This window comes from Cuculus canorus, chromosome 1 (assembly GCF_017976375.1).
Source record: "Cuculus canorus isolate bCucCan1 chromosome 1, bCucCan1.pri, whole genome shotgun sequence".
Taxonomy (NCBI): domain Eukaryota; kingdom Metazoa; phylum Chordata; class Aves; order Cuculiformes; family Cuculidae; genus Cuculus; species Cuculus canorus.
In genome coordinates this window covers 128,983,705-128,999,841 of record NC_071401.1, presented here as the reverse complement: position 1 = coordinate 128,999,841, position 16,137 = coordinate 128,983,705, and the positions used below count along the sequence as shown (strand labels likewise).

Here is a 16,137-nt window from a genome sequence, read left to right as displayed (position 1 = left end):
TTTTCTCTTAGTGTGGCTGTCAGCCTCAAACGATTTAGCTATGTTTACAGTTTTATAATGGATTAAGTAACTCCTCAATTAAAATTGAGACCAAATTGATCATGATAATAATATAAATAAAGTAACAAAATTATTAAGCCTCGTGGAAGTTTTGTTCTCTTATTCTTTATGGCTTAGTTGAGACCTGTGAAGCATAAAATGTGTCCCAGGGTTGCTCTTCTTTATAATTACTCAACTTTAAGGTTTTCTTAATTGTTGGGAGACAAACAGGAGATGCCTATCTCAGTAAACCCAATGGAAGTGTTACCTCCAGGCTCTTTGCACATTGGCTGCTGCTTTCTTTGTAAAGTTCTGAATGCTTCTGCCGTAGTGGATGCAACTGACCTCTCCTGCTTGGGGCATCCGTAGTCTAGAGATGGATGTGTCCAAAGCTATTGGTAATCTAATTGCTGGGTTCAGACATGGAACTTGCTCTTTCACATGGACAAATCTGAATGAATTTAAATGTCTGAAAAGAGGAAGGATTGGGTGGAGTACCATGGGAATTGCCTTTAGCCTTTCTGGATAGATAGGCAGTCTGTGACAGGCCCCAGGAGGATTTGATCGTGCCTTAAAAATACTGAAAGAAGGTACCATATTTCAGTTCTGAGTCTGGTCCTCTGTGATTGTTTATCTCTAAAAAGAAGCATGAATTCTAAGTCAGTAAATAATTTAGTTGATGTTGCCCACCAGAAGAATTTTGGATATGACTATGATTTTGTCAAAATAGAAATGTGCTAAAAGATACTTACCTAGACAGTGTCCTGTCTGGGAGCTTTAAGACATGGGAGTTATCTACAATAGTAGGTACAAAACACAGTGAAGGAGCAGGCTATTTTATTACACATCTCTTTGTTGAGTGGTGATAGCATGAGTGTTTTTTCAGATGTTCTTGGAGCTTTGTCCATTCTCTCCTTTCAGAAGAAACACCTCAAATGCCTTTAAGTAGCTAATATGGAACAAGATCATGTCTTTCTGTGGTTATAAGCTCAGGTGCTGGTAGTAAAGATCTTTCCCATGGGTAGGCAGAAAGAGAAGGTGATGCACCTGGATAGATCTGTGCTACTTAAATTGCTGTCTGGAGTGGGGCAGTTTCCCTTGGGAGTTCTTTTTGTGTTGTGAGAGGCTAAAGTACAGCAAGAGAAACTGTGTTCCCTGCTGTTTTCCTCATTCCAGTCTACCTGAAGCAAAGAAACAATGGCTCCAAAGCTGTCATTAAGCTTCCTAAGAATACTTTTATTAATTGTAATTGTATGTACAGTATAGTTTGACAAGATTAGCGAAGCATGGCAAGCACTCCCTACTGTGAGGCTTAAAGTTTTTCTTCTAATGACAAAGTTCTTCAAATTTAGCATGGTCTGCTGCAACCTTCTAAAGTTCAAATAGCAATGACTTGGCAAGCAGCACAGCACTGGTAAGAGGATATTTGGGCCAAGGACTCATAGCGAGGCTCTTGCCTTTTTGCAAAAGATTTTCTTTAACGGGGATGTAAAGCAGATGGGATCATGGTTAAATAATTACTCCGTAATTGAGTGAGTACTGCCCCAAGGAAGGTCCTTATCTAAGGAACATCCCGATCGTGCTGTATAAGAGCAAGGACGCTGTGCTGAAACTTTGTGAGTAATCATCGTGCTTTCTCATACTTGGCTCTACAGGCTTGTGCTGAAAGGAGTTATTAACTTGTGTTTTACCTTAAACACACCAAAAATCTTCAGCAATCTTAACAGGCAATGGTGCACTTACAACTGTTCCACAGGACTTGGAGTTTTCAGAGGCAGGCAGTAGGGACAGTCCATTTGTACCATCAAAGCAGGAGTTCTTTGTGGATGAGTCCATAGGCATACCAAAGAATGTGCCACGGATCCTTTGGTTAGCCATAGGCATACCAAAAGGCATGGCAGTGATACCAGGTTGTCAGCCTGCCAGGCCTAAAGCTGGTTCTCAAGAAGATCTTATTGGGTTACGTTTTCAATAGACTGCCAGGAAGCTGAACGTTGGCAAAACTATGCTTTTAAGCTGGTGATGAGAAGAAGATTAGGAAGAATGTTTTAGTCCTGGACAAGCATTGTAGTTATAGGTAGATTAGATTCATTTTCTTCTAGATATGTCATGTTTTGGTTTTTTTTTTATTGTTCTGAAGTGGTCTAAGCTAAATTAAAATGTGGATGTTCTAAAAATTTATTTGAATTTGTGCTTGACTTTGCCCAGCTCCCAAGTTATGGATTGTTTGATTTCAGAAGTGGGTACCTAGGCATTTACTGCTCTAGCTTGAGCCTGGTGGTGTGGCAGCAGAGGAAGAAGCCTGAAGGGGGTGGGAGGAGTACTGCTCCTTCCCCTTTTCCTGGTGACCTCTGCTTCTGTGGTTGTGTTACACTCTCTTCCTGCACATTTTGACCTGTGCTATAATCTTGTCAAAGAGGGCAGTTGCAGTCAAGGATGAAGTCTTTTCTGGAAAAGATTTCTTGCCTAAGTTTGCGCATCTGAAATGCTTTCAGCGTGCGTTGGTAGAAGCTGGCTTTTCTCAGGTGTCTTTTTGCCATGACTACTGTGTTCTGTGCTTAGCTAGCTAACATTTCTTTCAAGTATAACTAAATCCAAGCAGGCAAAAAAATCAGGTAAAAACCGCATTGACTTGTATCTATCACTGTCATCACTGTCATGACTTTATAAGGGCAAGTGCATCTAATCTCACTTGTTATTTTTGTCACTGATACCTTTAAGTCATCTTGGAACTGAAAGAAAAGAAAATTGTTTTTAAAATGAAAACCAGTTTCTTACAAAAGCTACTTCTTGTAGCTTTGCAGAATGAAATCTAGTTCTTTCATTTTGAGTAATGTGATACGTTTTTATTTGTAGCTAGAAATGGTCAAAGTTTTTCAGTAGCCTGAAAAATAGTTTTAAGGAAACTCTCGGTTTTTTATGATTTTTTTTTTTTTCTGTGTGGGTTTTGTGTGTTTTCTTTCAGAAAAAAAACAAACCTTTTTTCAAATAGGCTTTAAGAAAAGTTTGTAAGTAGGTGGATTTATTTTTTTTATGTTTAAACTAACTTTGGGGAAGACAGACAAGGCTTCAGGAATGCAAGCCCTACTTGAAGCAAAAGGAGTGAATAAAAGGCTAAATCTAGGTCAAGTTTGAGTTAATAATAATAAAAAAACAACTTGATAATCCAGAGAAAAGTTTGTTTACAGGGAAAATGTACCATAAATCTACTAACTCTGTGATGATCCTAGTATTTTCTTGGTTTGGTATTAACTCCAAGGATGTGTGGGGAGGGGAGTGTTCTTTCTTTGAGGATATCTTTTAGATTTCTTTCTGTCTTGTGTATTTTCAGTGGTGTGGTTTCAGCCAGACAGATTCCATGAGGAATATGATTCACTGGGTAATTTATGACATACTTGGGGATATGCTTTGGACTACTTCTTTTCCTGTTTGGGAAGAGGGACAGGCTGTATGTGTAGATGTTTTGGAAGCCTTGGCTTTTGTTTCTGTGTCAGTTTGGTTCTGTTTCATGTCCGTGTGTGTGAGGAAGGGCTTGTGCATTCTGGAGTTCGTGCCCTCCCTCTCCTTATTGCTCCATATTAACCTGTCTCTTAAAAGATGCACCTCTCCCTGCAAGACTTGCCTTTCCTGTATCCTTGGGCTTTTGCAGATACAGCAGTAATAGAGGGGATATGCAATCTTGTGAACCAAGTCTGTATGTTTCCTTTCGTAGTGTAGCTGGAATTTGATGTAGTGCTGGAAGTGACCAAGAGATATTGCGTGCTTTCCTGAGACCGAGTGTGATGATTTCTAGCCATGAATGCGTAGAACAGCATTGTTCTGTGAATGTATAATACAGGTTTGAGCATAGTGACATGACAGTATAAAACAAACAAAAAAATAAATAAAAATGCCTGTATCACTTAGGAAACATGGCATCATGAACAAGAGAGTGGGAGTGTATCTTTGCAAGGAAGAGTTTCTGTGATGGCTGCTGCATTGGGAAACATATAGATTGACTGCAGTTACAATGGAATTAATGTTAAGTTTAGATATTTGGTGATGGGTATAAACACAATTTAAATGGTAAGAATTAGATTTCCTAGTAACAAGCTTGCAATGGCCATTTTCAAACAGAGACTTTTTTTTGTACCTACTGTTATATTTTTAGATGGCTTTCCTTTAGTCCTACCTGAGGTTTTTGTCCCCTTGAATTAAGAGAGTAGCCACACAAAAGGCTGATTTGGCCTATCCGAGAGGATGAGGGGAAAAACAGCTGGGGAGAGGTAGAGTGACACCTCTGAATGGGCCTCTCACTGGCAGGTGAGATGTGGGAGGGACTAGTAACTCCTTTTAAAATCTCTCCTTTATCTTTTTCAGTTTAATTTTGCCATTCAAGCAAAACAGGGAGCAGTGATGCTTCAAATAGCTGCTTCAGTTGGATCTAAGGATGCTTGCAAAAGCTTACTGCTGGGTCCAAGGCTCATTTGAAGTTTTGTAGCCTAACAAGCTTACAATATCCTCTCGCTTTACAAGCTGTCATCTTTGCTAACATACTTTAACACCCTGTGGCAAGTTTTGTGTCAGAAATGATAATTAAAAGATATCTTCTTTGAACATCAAAAATTATGCAAACAGATTAGCATCTGTATGTGAATGTGTTTCATTTTTTGGGGGTGGCTGCATAAGAAGCATTTCTGTATGAAGTCCCGATTCAGTGGGATGTTTTACATCCTCAAGAGTTAGCTGAATTTGGGAAGAATACAGAGATATTTGGGATTTCTTTAGATCAGGTGAGGATGGGGGAATACCATATTATGGTTTGGATGCAAAGGGAACTTTAAAGATCACCTTGTCCACCCCACCTGCTGTGAGCAGGGGACATCTTCCACTAGATCAGGTTGCTCAAAGCCCCGTCCAACCTGACCTTGAATGCTTCCAATGCTGGAGCATCCCTAGCTTCTCTGGGCAACCTGTTTCAGTGTCTCATCACCTCATCATAAAAAAAAAAAAAGACTTATGCCCAATCTAAACCTACCCTCTTTCAGTTTAAAAACCATTGCCCCTCATCCTTTCACTTCAGGACCTGGTAAAACATCCTTCTCCGTCTTTCTTAGAAGCTTCCTTTAAGTATTGAAAGGTGGGTTGATTTATTCCAACACCTTTTAGTGGACAGTTCTCTTCTAGATGTTGTCTAATGAAAGGGAGGTCTAAAATGGTGACCTGGATGTGTCCACACGTTTTTAAACTTTTAGTCAGTAAAGTTTTTTTTTAAAAAAGGATAAAAAGGAGGGAAAAAAACCCTCAAGCTGTGCAGTATTTGACGGGAAGCCAGTGTAACTCCCTTGAAACTGGGGTGGCATGCCTGAGTCAGTGAAGTATGAGCTAAGAATCTGGCAGAAGCCTTTTGCACAAAGGAAGGCTGAAAGTCTCTCAGGAAGCCTGTACGCTGCTAAATGTGGCATGTTTGAACATGAGACTGACATCATTGTGAGTTCATAGTAGTGAAAGAACAAAGTATCAGCCACAAATTAGACTGACCTAATTTTTAAGTCACTTCTGAAAACTTAATAGCACAGTGTGTTGCTTGTGCAAGCTGTTTATTTCTATCCCGACCTCTGACTACTCAATTTAAACTACAAGTTAACCCCCTAGAATGTTGAAGGAGTTGTTCAGGAAGGTATGTGTTTGAGGGGTGCTGCAGACTTCCTTCCTTGGCTCTTTTTCCACTCTGACCTCAGTCTTCACATAAAGGAAGTGATTAAGGACCACCCATCATATACCTTTATCCTCCAGGATCAGTTTCCTGGAGGTAGAAACCTCAGGATTGTATACCAAAACCTAGCTTGTTCCTATGAGCTGCTCGCATGCAGACTGGAAGTCTCTGAAAACGATCAGAACACTTGCCAGTGGTATCAACAAGAATTTATGTAAGTTATAAAGTTATAAAACTAATCAGTATTATTTCTTGATGTATCCATGGTCATTGACAGGTAATAAGGGCTTCTTCCATTGCTGAATATCTAAGAAATACAAGGATCTTACGGTTTGCAGTTGATAAACTTCTTTCCAGTTATTTATTAGTTGACTTGCCATGCAGTGAAGTCAATCCATTCTGTTGACATATTACTTCAGTTACTGCAGAAGTATCTCGAACTCTCCTGCTTGGGATTACTTTGACAACGATCAGTGCCTTTCTGGTTGCTTTTTAAAGGATTGTGTAAAAAAGAGAAAAATATGGAATCCTATTTATAGCCTTGTATGGAGCTGTGCATACATGTAAGCACACTTCAAGCAGGATAATACAGTTGTAATTTAAGGGAATACATTTTGTTTCTCTTCGTTATTCAAAATCCTATTAGGAGCCCTCTGAGGCTGGTACAAAACCTGTCTTGTTGACTCTGGTCTTTGACTCGGACACATATCCGATGGTTGCAGCAGCATTTCCTGCCTTGGTTTGATATCACATGCTTATTCTCATCAAAATTTAAAAAAAATCTGGTCCCTTTTAATTCTTGCAAACTGGTGTAGTGGTGGTCACATTTTGTCAGTTGTTCCTAAAGGGGGTTAGTATATTTTGTGGTTATGTCACTCTCCTTCCTCTGCTTAAATGGTAATGTTTATAGTGATGTAAGAGGCACAGCTGGGGAACATAAGTCACCCTCTGCTCTCTCCTCCTGTTGTAAAGGTATATATGGCTTCTCTTTTCAGCCGTGTAGTAGTTACCATGCTAGAAATGTGGCTTTGGCACCGCTGCAGGTCTCGTATAACATGATTTGAATTCAAAGAAATACTTGAGATCCTTTAGGAAAGATGTACCAAGGCATGTTAAGTGGAGTGTAGGTCAGTGAGATACCATGACTTCTGCTTTTGTTCTTGAACTGAGGCCCTGTTGGTGCCGTCTTATCAATTAAATGAAAATTTGAAAGCAATCGTAAGAAGCAGGCCATCAGAATCACCTTTGTGGATGCACACTGAAGTATGTAAATGGGTTCTGTTCCCAGAAGCTATCAGGAGTCTTACATCATGGTAGGAGATTTGGTTCTCAATCATCTCGATCTAGGAGTCTGTTAATTTATTTTCTGGGTCTCATCTGCAATTCAGCAGTCACTCCATATCATAGCCTGGACCCCTTCCTACTGCACAGCCTGGAACAGGAGAACTGTTAACAGGATTCCTGCAACTTTTTGTTTCATTTCTGGGAACACCTAACAACTTGGATTATCCCACCATGTTAATTGAGAGCCATTGCTGTGTACTACATACCTCTAGGTTTCCTTCTCTACCCCTATCTCGAGATAGTTAGGCTGCACCATGTTTGTGGGCTCACTGTTTTCCACCTCTGCTGCCTTGCCATATAAATGTCATCTAAGGAGAAACCAAATTAAACTTAACTGCTTTACTGAGTAGGTCTGAGCTTACATACGTTTAATGTCAATGTTTTATTTGGCCCAGCATCCCTTCTGAAGATGCACATGCTGCTTAAAATATTAGTTTTGTTTTGAGCATTCAGTGGGTTTTTAAACTGAGATTGACAACGGTTTTCATTACTCTTATTGGGTATTTTTTTTAAAAAAAACTTCTAGATATCTCTCTGTACAGCTGACAGGACATGCATGCAGTGTGGTACAGCACTGTATTTTGAGATGAAGGCAGGAAGAAACAAAGTATTAATGTTGACAGTAAAAAAAAAAAAAAATAAAAAAGAAGAAATTCCTTCCAAACTTTCTCATGCCCTGATGTGAAGGGGTTGAATGTGCATGTTGCCTTCCGGGACAACTGGTGTCATTTCCTCAAATGGGTGAAAGACCAGAACATTTTAACCCACAGCGTACCGTGGAAGCAGTTTACACGTCTATGTTCTTAAAGGAGATTGACTCACTGTGATCTTTAGTCATTTAATTTCATTTAAGAGAAGAGTCATTAAAAAGTCTGTTGCAAGAAATTCACCCCTGCCTTGCCCAGAAGCTATTCTGATTTATTTCCCTAATAAAATTGCCATCATTATCTTCTGCCCGTCCTGGTTCTTGTATGAAGGCTTCAGATCCACCTTCTGTTTTCATCATACAGTGACCACAAAGCAGGTCAGAGTTACTTGCCTGTTTTTTTTTTTTTTCTTTTTCTAAAAATTTTTGTCTTCTTATTTGCAGGCCTATATGATTTGGACATCTCCCCTTTAAAGTCTCTCACTAGGAAAAAGGCCTTAAACTTAGGCTTACCATTATCTGAAGACTCTGAGGTCCCGTCTTATCTTGTTTCATGGGAAGCATTTTTAGAGAAGGAGCACAGACTATTACAGCTGCTGAGCTTGACGTTAGTTTAGCGTTGCTCTTCACAGCACTCCTCCTTTCAATCTGTTTCTAAGCAAAAAGATGACCATGTAAGGTACAAATCACTGTTCTTATTGGTCTCTAGTACACGGAATGTGGTCAGTCAATTCAGGATGTACAGATTGTATAGTAGATGGAAACCTTGGTGTCTTGAAAGGGGCTGCTATAAAGCAATCTTGTTCTACAGAGTAAGAAGATGCTGGAATTTCCACAGCTTGAGGATTTATATAGTTCAGCCTTTAAGGTTTTCCCTTTTTGTACTTTATATCTTTGAATCAAATGCTGAAATACAGTTGCTTATAGAGACTGGTAGGCGTAGACTTTGTAGTTGTCACAACTAAATGATGAATCTTCACCATACAGGACTCAAACAAATAGCACTTGTGATGTGTTTTATATGGATAGGCATCTGTCCTCTGCTTTTAATTGGGTTTGTGAATTTTTATGTTGTGTGCTGTGGCTTTGAGTGGGATCTGTTCAGACTCGGATTACATAGATAAATAAAATAATTCTATAACTTACTGTAAAATTTATAAATTTTATGCTGGATGCTTCATACAAGACTAGATTTTATGGGAGGACAGGATTAAACTTTGAGGAAAGAAGAGCTAGGTGCTGAGGTGCTTAGAAGGATGCTGTCATGCTTGTCTATTCTGTCTCTCCCTAGCTTCTAGTTGTCTGAAGCACCACAACTCTATGGCTGTGTGACCTGACTGGTTGGGTTTGTTTAGCTACATTTTAGGGAATGCCCTGAGCAAGAGAGGAGGAAAAAAAGGCTTACATTTCTAATTCTGGAAAGTAGAAAAAGGTATTAAAATAAGGCCTGGAGGACTTTTTATTTGCCAGAAAGTAAAATAGCAAGTTTATATCCTTTTGTAATTCACCCTAATTGAAAGGATGTGTATTTCTTTTCCTGAAGTCAGCAGAAAAATCCTGGCTTCTTATTGATGAAAGACTTTTATTTAAACTTTCTCTTAAGCATGAATAGTTGAAGTTTCCACTTTAAACTTGGGTGGCTCATTCATATTTCACTTAATGGTAATATGGTATCCTCTCTTTCCCTCCCCTTTTTTACCACCAAGGCTAAAAAGGAGGAGGAGAGATATAAAACGTTTCTGAAAATTACAGGAAATGTCTGTTCCTTTAACTGCATTGCCAGGGAATTTCCAAATGCACTTAATGCTTATGGCCAAACTTGCCGAGCTTGGTCTTCAATCATGAGTAGATCCTGTTCTATAAATGTGACACGTCCTTCCAGTAAGCTGCATTGAAATTGAGTGTATGCTTTGTTTCTCATCTGCTCTTCAGCAGAATTAATTGCACCCAATGGTGAAATGAGGGCTCTTGAGGGGGCTGCTTTGAAGTCCTCATTTACTTCTATTCATTAAAGCAGGAAATACACACCATATAGTTTCCTGAGGTGGTATCTAGTTTATTTGTAAGGACTTTGAAGAGGCATGGATGGCAGGTATGTGATGGCAGAACGTGAAGATTACCTAGCAATTTTCAGAGAGCCTTCAGAAACTGCACATGAAGTACTAAGGGACAAAAAGGGAGAGTACTTTGTTTCCTTGAACTGTCAAAGGTGATCTCTGATTGTAGGGTAGAGACTATTCAGTGTTAAGCACTACGTTAGTTTTAATTTCCACAGATGACATTAAAAAAGGGGATGGCAACAAATACAGGGAACAGGATGAGCTTTCCCTTCATTCTTCACTGCCTTCTGCCACGCTTCTCATCTGGACTGGGGGAAGGAGCAAGGGAGATCTGCAGAGCCTCTCCCTGGGGCTTAAGAGGGTATCTGCCGTCTGGAGCAGGCAGAGGGAGACATGGGCCTGGCACAATCTTCAACAGATCTTCTCATCCACCTCTCTGCCCCACTGTTCTTGCCTATGTACCCCTACGAGCTAGTGGTGGACAAGTGAGAGAATCTCCAGTTACAAATACGTGGGTCCCAGTCAACGTGTCCATCCCAGTGGGCAGAATGTGATCTGGATAGCAAACTCTTTAATTATCTGTCTGAAGGGCTTTAGACCCATGCTCTATCTTCTCTTGGCATTGGTGAGGTTTTTAGAGCAGTTGCTTAAAGACAAAGAGGTGATTCTTGTAGTTCCTTTCCGTACAAGTTGACGTGAGTTTTGAATCTGGTCACTGACTGTCGTGATGTGCTCAGCCCTGTGCTGCAGTGGCTCTTCATGGTTGCCATATCATTTACTACATGGTTTGGAGCCGCTCCTGGGTTTCATCATAAGGCAGTGCTTGGCAATAATTTATTATCATGGTTTATGTTACAGTAATTAGGCGGAGCTGTCATCTCTTGATAGCGATGATCTGAATCTTGTTTTTAGCTGCCCAGGAAACTGTTTGGAATTGACACCAACTTGTTTATTTTTACTTCCTTATGTAAAGGTCATAATTTAATTTGTTCATGTAGGAACAACAGGTGCTTTGTATAAAGGTTGTGTGGATATGACTATACATAATGATTGGTGACACCAGTGGTACCAGTTTAGTGTTGACTTTTTTAGCATGTGGGGAGGTGAAATTAATTACCGGAGATGTTCTGTTTTGTTAGTCTTTGTCCATGCAAAATATAGCTGTGATCAAACTTACTTATGGCAATCTCCTATATTAATAGATACTAAACAAGAGTTTATGAATTTGCTTGAACTGAATTGATGCACATGCATCACTCGTGAACCTAGTTACGGATTAGTTTTCTAGCAGGGATATGTGTCATATTGTTTCAAAGGCTACTGTTGGTTGGGGTTTTGTTTATTTGGGGTTTTTTTAAGTATCTCCAACCTTTTAAAAGATAGTGGAGAGATTTCTTGTGGGCTTTTTTAATCTTTTAGAAAATCAGTATAACATAACTTCCTATTTCAGACCCTTGTAAATGAACACCAATATTCTTACCTAGGTTTTCATATGTTTGGGGGAGTACTACAGCAAATGACAGCACTAAAAGTGTGAAATCCATTTTCTGGGATTTTTTGTCTTGTAATAAGGATTTTTTTTTATTTTTTTTTTTTCCTGTGTTTAGGTATTTCTCTCTGCTGGCCTATGTATGTGGACCACCCTCTGTCCTGTTCAGCCCATTTAGATTTTGACTTAAATGTAGGTAAGTAATTGCTTTTGACATGAAACAATAATGAATTCATACAAAAGTACTCCAGAATTTTCAGTCACTTTGACTTGGAAGTCATAGAGGGAATATCCATTGACATTTTCTCTGGTTGCCTAGTGCCTCAGACGGTAAGAAATTAAAAATGTTATGTATTATTGTATTTGTTTGGAGCACATTAGGTAAGCTTTCGTTCTGAGTGTCACCAAACTATGTGCTGTGAACCTGCAATGAAAATGTATTTTGACATGGAAAGAGCTTCTTGCTTGTTTGGGTGGTGGAGTCCCCACATAATGTCTCTGAGCTGTTGAATGGAGTGATGTAACATATCAACAGTGTGTTCTAATGCTTCCCATGAGCTCACATTTGATCAGTCAGATTTCCCTGCTATAATACTTAATAGATGTTTATTGTTCCACAGTCAATGTCAAAGAGGTTGGCTTCTTGGTAAACGCCAGTGATGATAATCTGGCTTATTGCTTCACGTTGTTGGTGATGTATGGATGATATTTGCAAGAATGTTGCACATATGTCAGGCCTGTGTTAAGCAGGTCAGCAAAATGTGGTGTTTTGGTGGTGTGTGTTTTGATTTTATTTGGTTCTGCTAGTAGAACACGTTATTTCAAATACCACTTTGTATGAAGAGCAATATCTTACTGTTATTTAAGTGGAAGGTGCATTCATCTTGCTTAGCACAGCTGTCTTGGGGGGCTGGTCGTAAACGTGTTCTGAGCAGTAGGTGTAGAAATAGTGAGCTTAAAAATCCAAACCAGAGGTACTTTATGCAGCTTATTCATGGGATTTTTATTTCCTTTCTAACTTCATCTCTCCATGTCTCAGTTTTCAGATTGGTGAGCACCATGAAGTAGGGTGACTTTTCTTTAGAGCTAGTAATCAAAACTGAGTAATTAGCCAAGCAGGATGAAGGACGGCAGAGTACTGAACAGAAGGTTCTCCTTCCTCTGATTTTAACAATGGATTATACTTGTCTTTCTCATGAATGCACAATGTGTAATCTAAAATGCATGTGGCTACTGTTTCTACAAGGAAGAGAAGATTAACACTTCTCCATTTTGACTGCATGTATAGATCCAAAGTGCAGACATGCTCAAAGTAGGAGAGGAGGGGGCAGTCATTCCAATTCTGCACATAAGCAAAGGAAAGCAGGGTGAAATTCTTAAAACTACTTCTCTTTTATGAAGATAGTACAAAAGTGACTTTTTTTTTTTAAAAAAAGATGTGTTTTGATTTGAGTGGCTTTCTTGCGGCTCTCCGTTCTTGCAGTGAAGTGGAGTGTGCTCAGGAGGACGAGGGGAAGTCTGTGTTCTTCCACTCCCCAAACCAACGTGAGGAAATGATGTGCTTATGAGATGATGACAGTTGCTGTAGTCGTCTGAAAAGCCAAAAGACACCCTCATTCCCCTCAGTTGAGGAACATGAGCCCTTGTGAACAGAGCTCTTCTTTTAAGTCACAAGCATTTGTAATCTCACTCCTGTGTGGTCTGCACAATGCTGGGCAAGATGTGGGTTTCTTGTAACCTTAGTTACATTTTTTTCCCAGACTTTATTACACAGTTGTCGATCTCTGGAATTTATTAGCTCACTCGCTGAACTCGGAAGTATTCCTTACTTTCACTTAGGAATCTTATTTCCCTTGCATTTTGTGTTTCTCGCTAATGATGAATAGCAACTGGAGCAAGGATCATCCCTCTCTCCTTGATTGTCACTCAGTCTGTAGTAGCATAGGTTGCAAGCATCTGTCTGGAGCAAGTTTTCTGTTCATCTTTCTAAGGCTGCTGAGGGAATGCTGTAGCTCTCATAGATGTTGAGGGAGGAAAAACATCTCACAGGAGTGGAAATTTGCCCTGTGATCCTTACTTCAGGAGATCCTCTCTAATGCAGGAGTTTGCATGGGCTTGTTTGTTGAGTATCACTTGTGGCTGTGGTAATGCAGACTGGGGAGGTGATATTTGTACTGGCAGTGTTGAACTCACTAACACTGAAGCCAAATACTCCTTTGAAAACACCTGATGTGCCAGTGGTGGCCTGTGTCCTGCAGCTTAGAAACTCCTACCTCTGTGTTTTAATTCAGCTTTTAGGTTTCGGGGTTTTTTTGTTTTTTGTTTTTTGCTGGTGTTTGTCACAGTTTAGCCCCGGCTCAGCTTGAGTGGCAGCTAAATGAGAGCAGTTCTGATCTCAATCCCCTTTCAACTCTGGGGAAAGGAAGATGAGAGAAAAGGACTTTTTGGTTAGAAACTAAAACAGCTTTAATGAGACAATAATAATAATAACAATAATAATGAAAATACTATTTATAGGAAAATAATGAAATACATACAAATATACAAAATCGCCGCCCCTCGTCCCCCACCCCCATGACTGTGTTGCTACTGATGCTGCAGAACAGGCATTGGTGGGTGTAAAGGTCCCGGGAGGGACTCAGTGGTAGGAGGGAGCTGGACTCAGGAACTGAATTCAGGAACACATGGATCTGGGATCAGGACAAATAAAACCTAGTTGAGGTCCATATTGGATGCAAGCCATCAAAGAAGAGAGCTTGACCCTTCTAATCTCTCAGTTTTATACCAGGTATGATGTATATGGGATGGAATACTCTCTTGGTCAGTTTTGGGTCACCTATCCTGTCTGCCCCTCCCTGCAGGTGCAAACGTTTTTCACCCCTTTAACTTATAGCATTTCACCAGCTCCAGGATGACCTTGGTTTCTGTAGGAATAAGTATAAGCAGTGGCCTTTCTGCATACCAGTGCCCTGTGTTATGACTTGTAGAGAGAAGCAATGTGAAAAACATGTAGTTGACTTTCAGAAATTGAAGTTACTTAAATGAGGCTTAGCTAAAAATGTAGAAAATTATTCTGCTTTAGCTCAAATCAGAACAGTGTCCATCCTGAGAAACATGAGAGAGAATTTGACTGTAGGAGAAGATAGTGTTTTTCCTCATATTTGCGTGTGTTTGTCTCTAGAAAGTTTAAAAATACATGGTTTTAAAAGTCAAAACTTTCTGGTGACTCGGGATGAGTGTTCAAAAGCAGCCCTTCAGGACCTAGTACTATTCAGATGCTGCAAAGTTATTTTGTTGGAGTTTTGGCATGCTGCAATGATGTCTGTGGAAGCATTGCTGTAGGCACCTGACAAAGCAGGCGTCAGTGATGTCAGGAATAAAATTGCTGAACATTTATGACACCAAAGTTCAGCCTCAAGGTTATCTTATGTGAGCTAGAAGTCTTTCAGAGATTGTATCAAGGCTTTTGGAAGCTCTTTGTTAGTTCCTTAACCATGGTAGAATTCAAGCTTTGTTTGTAGCTTCCTGCTATGATGTAGGGGAATTATTTAGGGTCGAAGTGGTAGAAGTAGAAATTTTGAGTGCATAAAAAGTGTGAGTTCTTTTGACTGAAGAACATTCAGCTTAAGTGCCAGGTTTTCAGTTTTGTGATTGCCTACTTTACTTCATCTGAGCCATCTGGGGTGGGGACAGGAATCCTTGAGGTGAAGATGGATCCTGTAGTGCAGTGGCGGCATTATACGTATGTATTAGAGTTCCACTGGTGTTTATATGGAAGATAGTAGGTGTTTTGGTTTTTGGTTCTTTAAACAACATGGAGAAACTGTAAAGATATGGGACAAGTGTGGAACAATCTTTTTATTTTTACAGTGAGTTAAAAGTTTAGTTTTCTTCTTTAAAAGAAGAAGAAGATGTAACAAGCAGCCATGTGTTGCAGTCCACCTACAAGAAGAAGTCATGCAGTATTACCAGTGTGTATGTGAGTGACTTCATGCAGTATTCTCATAGCTCAATTACGGATCGCTTTTCCATAATCCTGATTTCAGTGTAGAATATCCTGTGACTAAGAGTGTTTCTTAGCTTGAAGATCAGCAACCTAATGGCCTATTTAGGGCAAAGTGTTATATTGCATCATTTTATCAGACACTGTGGAGTCAATGTGTGCCATTGCGATCTAAGTTACAAGTAGCGCAGCAGACAGAGAGCAGTCAAAAAGTTGAATTTTAGGTTTTTACAAACTATGATTAGAAATGAAACAGATATTTCAACAGCTCATAGTAGCTGAACTATAAGAACAGTCACCAGGAAGGGGAGGACAGCTCTAGTGTTTACCTAAAAGAGAAGGCTGCCGGTTTCTCTTGTTCAGATAGGTCCCAAGGAAGAGACCCAAGGTTGATAACACCAGAAACAGAGAGAATTAAAGCAAAACAAAGACCTGTAATTGATAAAAATGTTGTTCTTCTCCTGCCCAATGGAACTGTTCTCGTCAAAATAGGATTTCGGTCACAGTAACTTGAGTTTGTTTACTGTTAAGTTTGCTGCCAAGTTTATTACTTTCAATCCATGGGCAGAATGCTTTTAGAAACTCAACATGTAGCTATACTTCAAGCTGGCAGTGTTATTTAAAAGGCTTCTTGATGGGTAGACCTCTTGCTGTATGTTCTTTACAGGTTCTTTATGCAGTCACCATGTCTAACTGGTTTGAATTCTTTTTAAGAGTCTTCTGAAACAAACTTCTGTCCTACGAGAGCGAAGGCTGAGACAGCAAGCAGTAAGCATTTGGAAGATAAGAAATAAACCCAAATTGAAAATTAAAGATTACATATTTTTAACAGCCTCTGTTTTAGAGTTCGGTAGTTTCTCA

General features: G+C 39.6%; 1 protein-coding gene across 9 annotated transcripts in view; it reads left to right on the top strand.

The window, feature by feature from the left end:
* DUSP16 (dual specificity phosphatase 16) overlaps window positions 1-16,137 on the top strand; it is a 70,309-nt gene that overhangs the window by 16,569 nt on the left and 37,603 nt on the right. For 7 of the 9 annotated variants that reach the window (XM_054058003.1, XM_054057942.1, XM_054057963.1 and 4 more), the window contains exon 2: window positions 11,392-11,469. The gene's annotated coding sequence lies outside the window, so the exon portion shown is untranslated. The remainder of the gene's footprint in view (window positions 1-11,391; window positions 11,470-16,137) is intronic. The other 2 variants (XM_054057982.1, XM_054057977.1) reach the window with 1 other exon arrangement.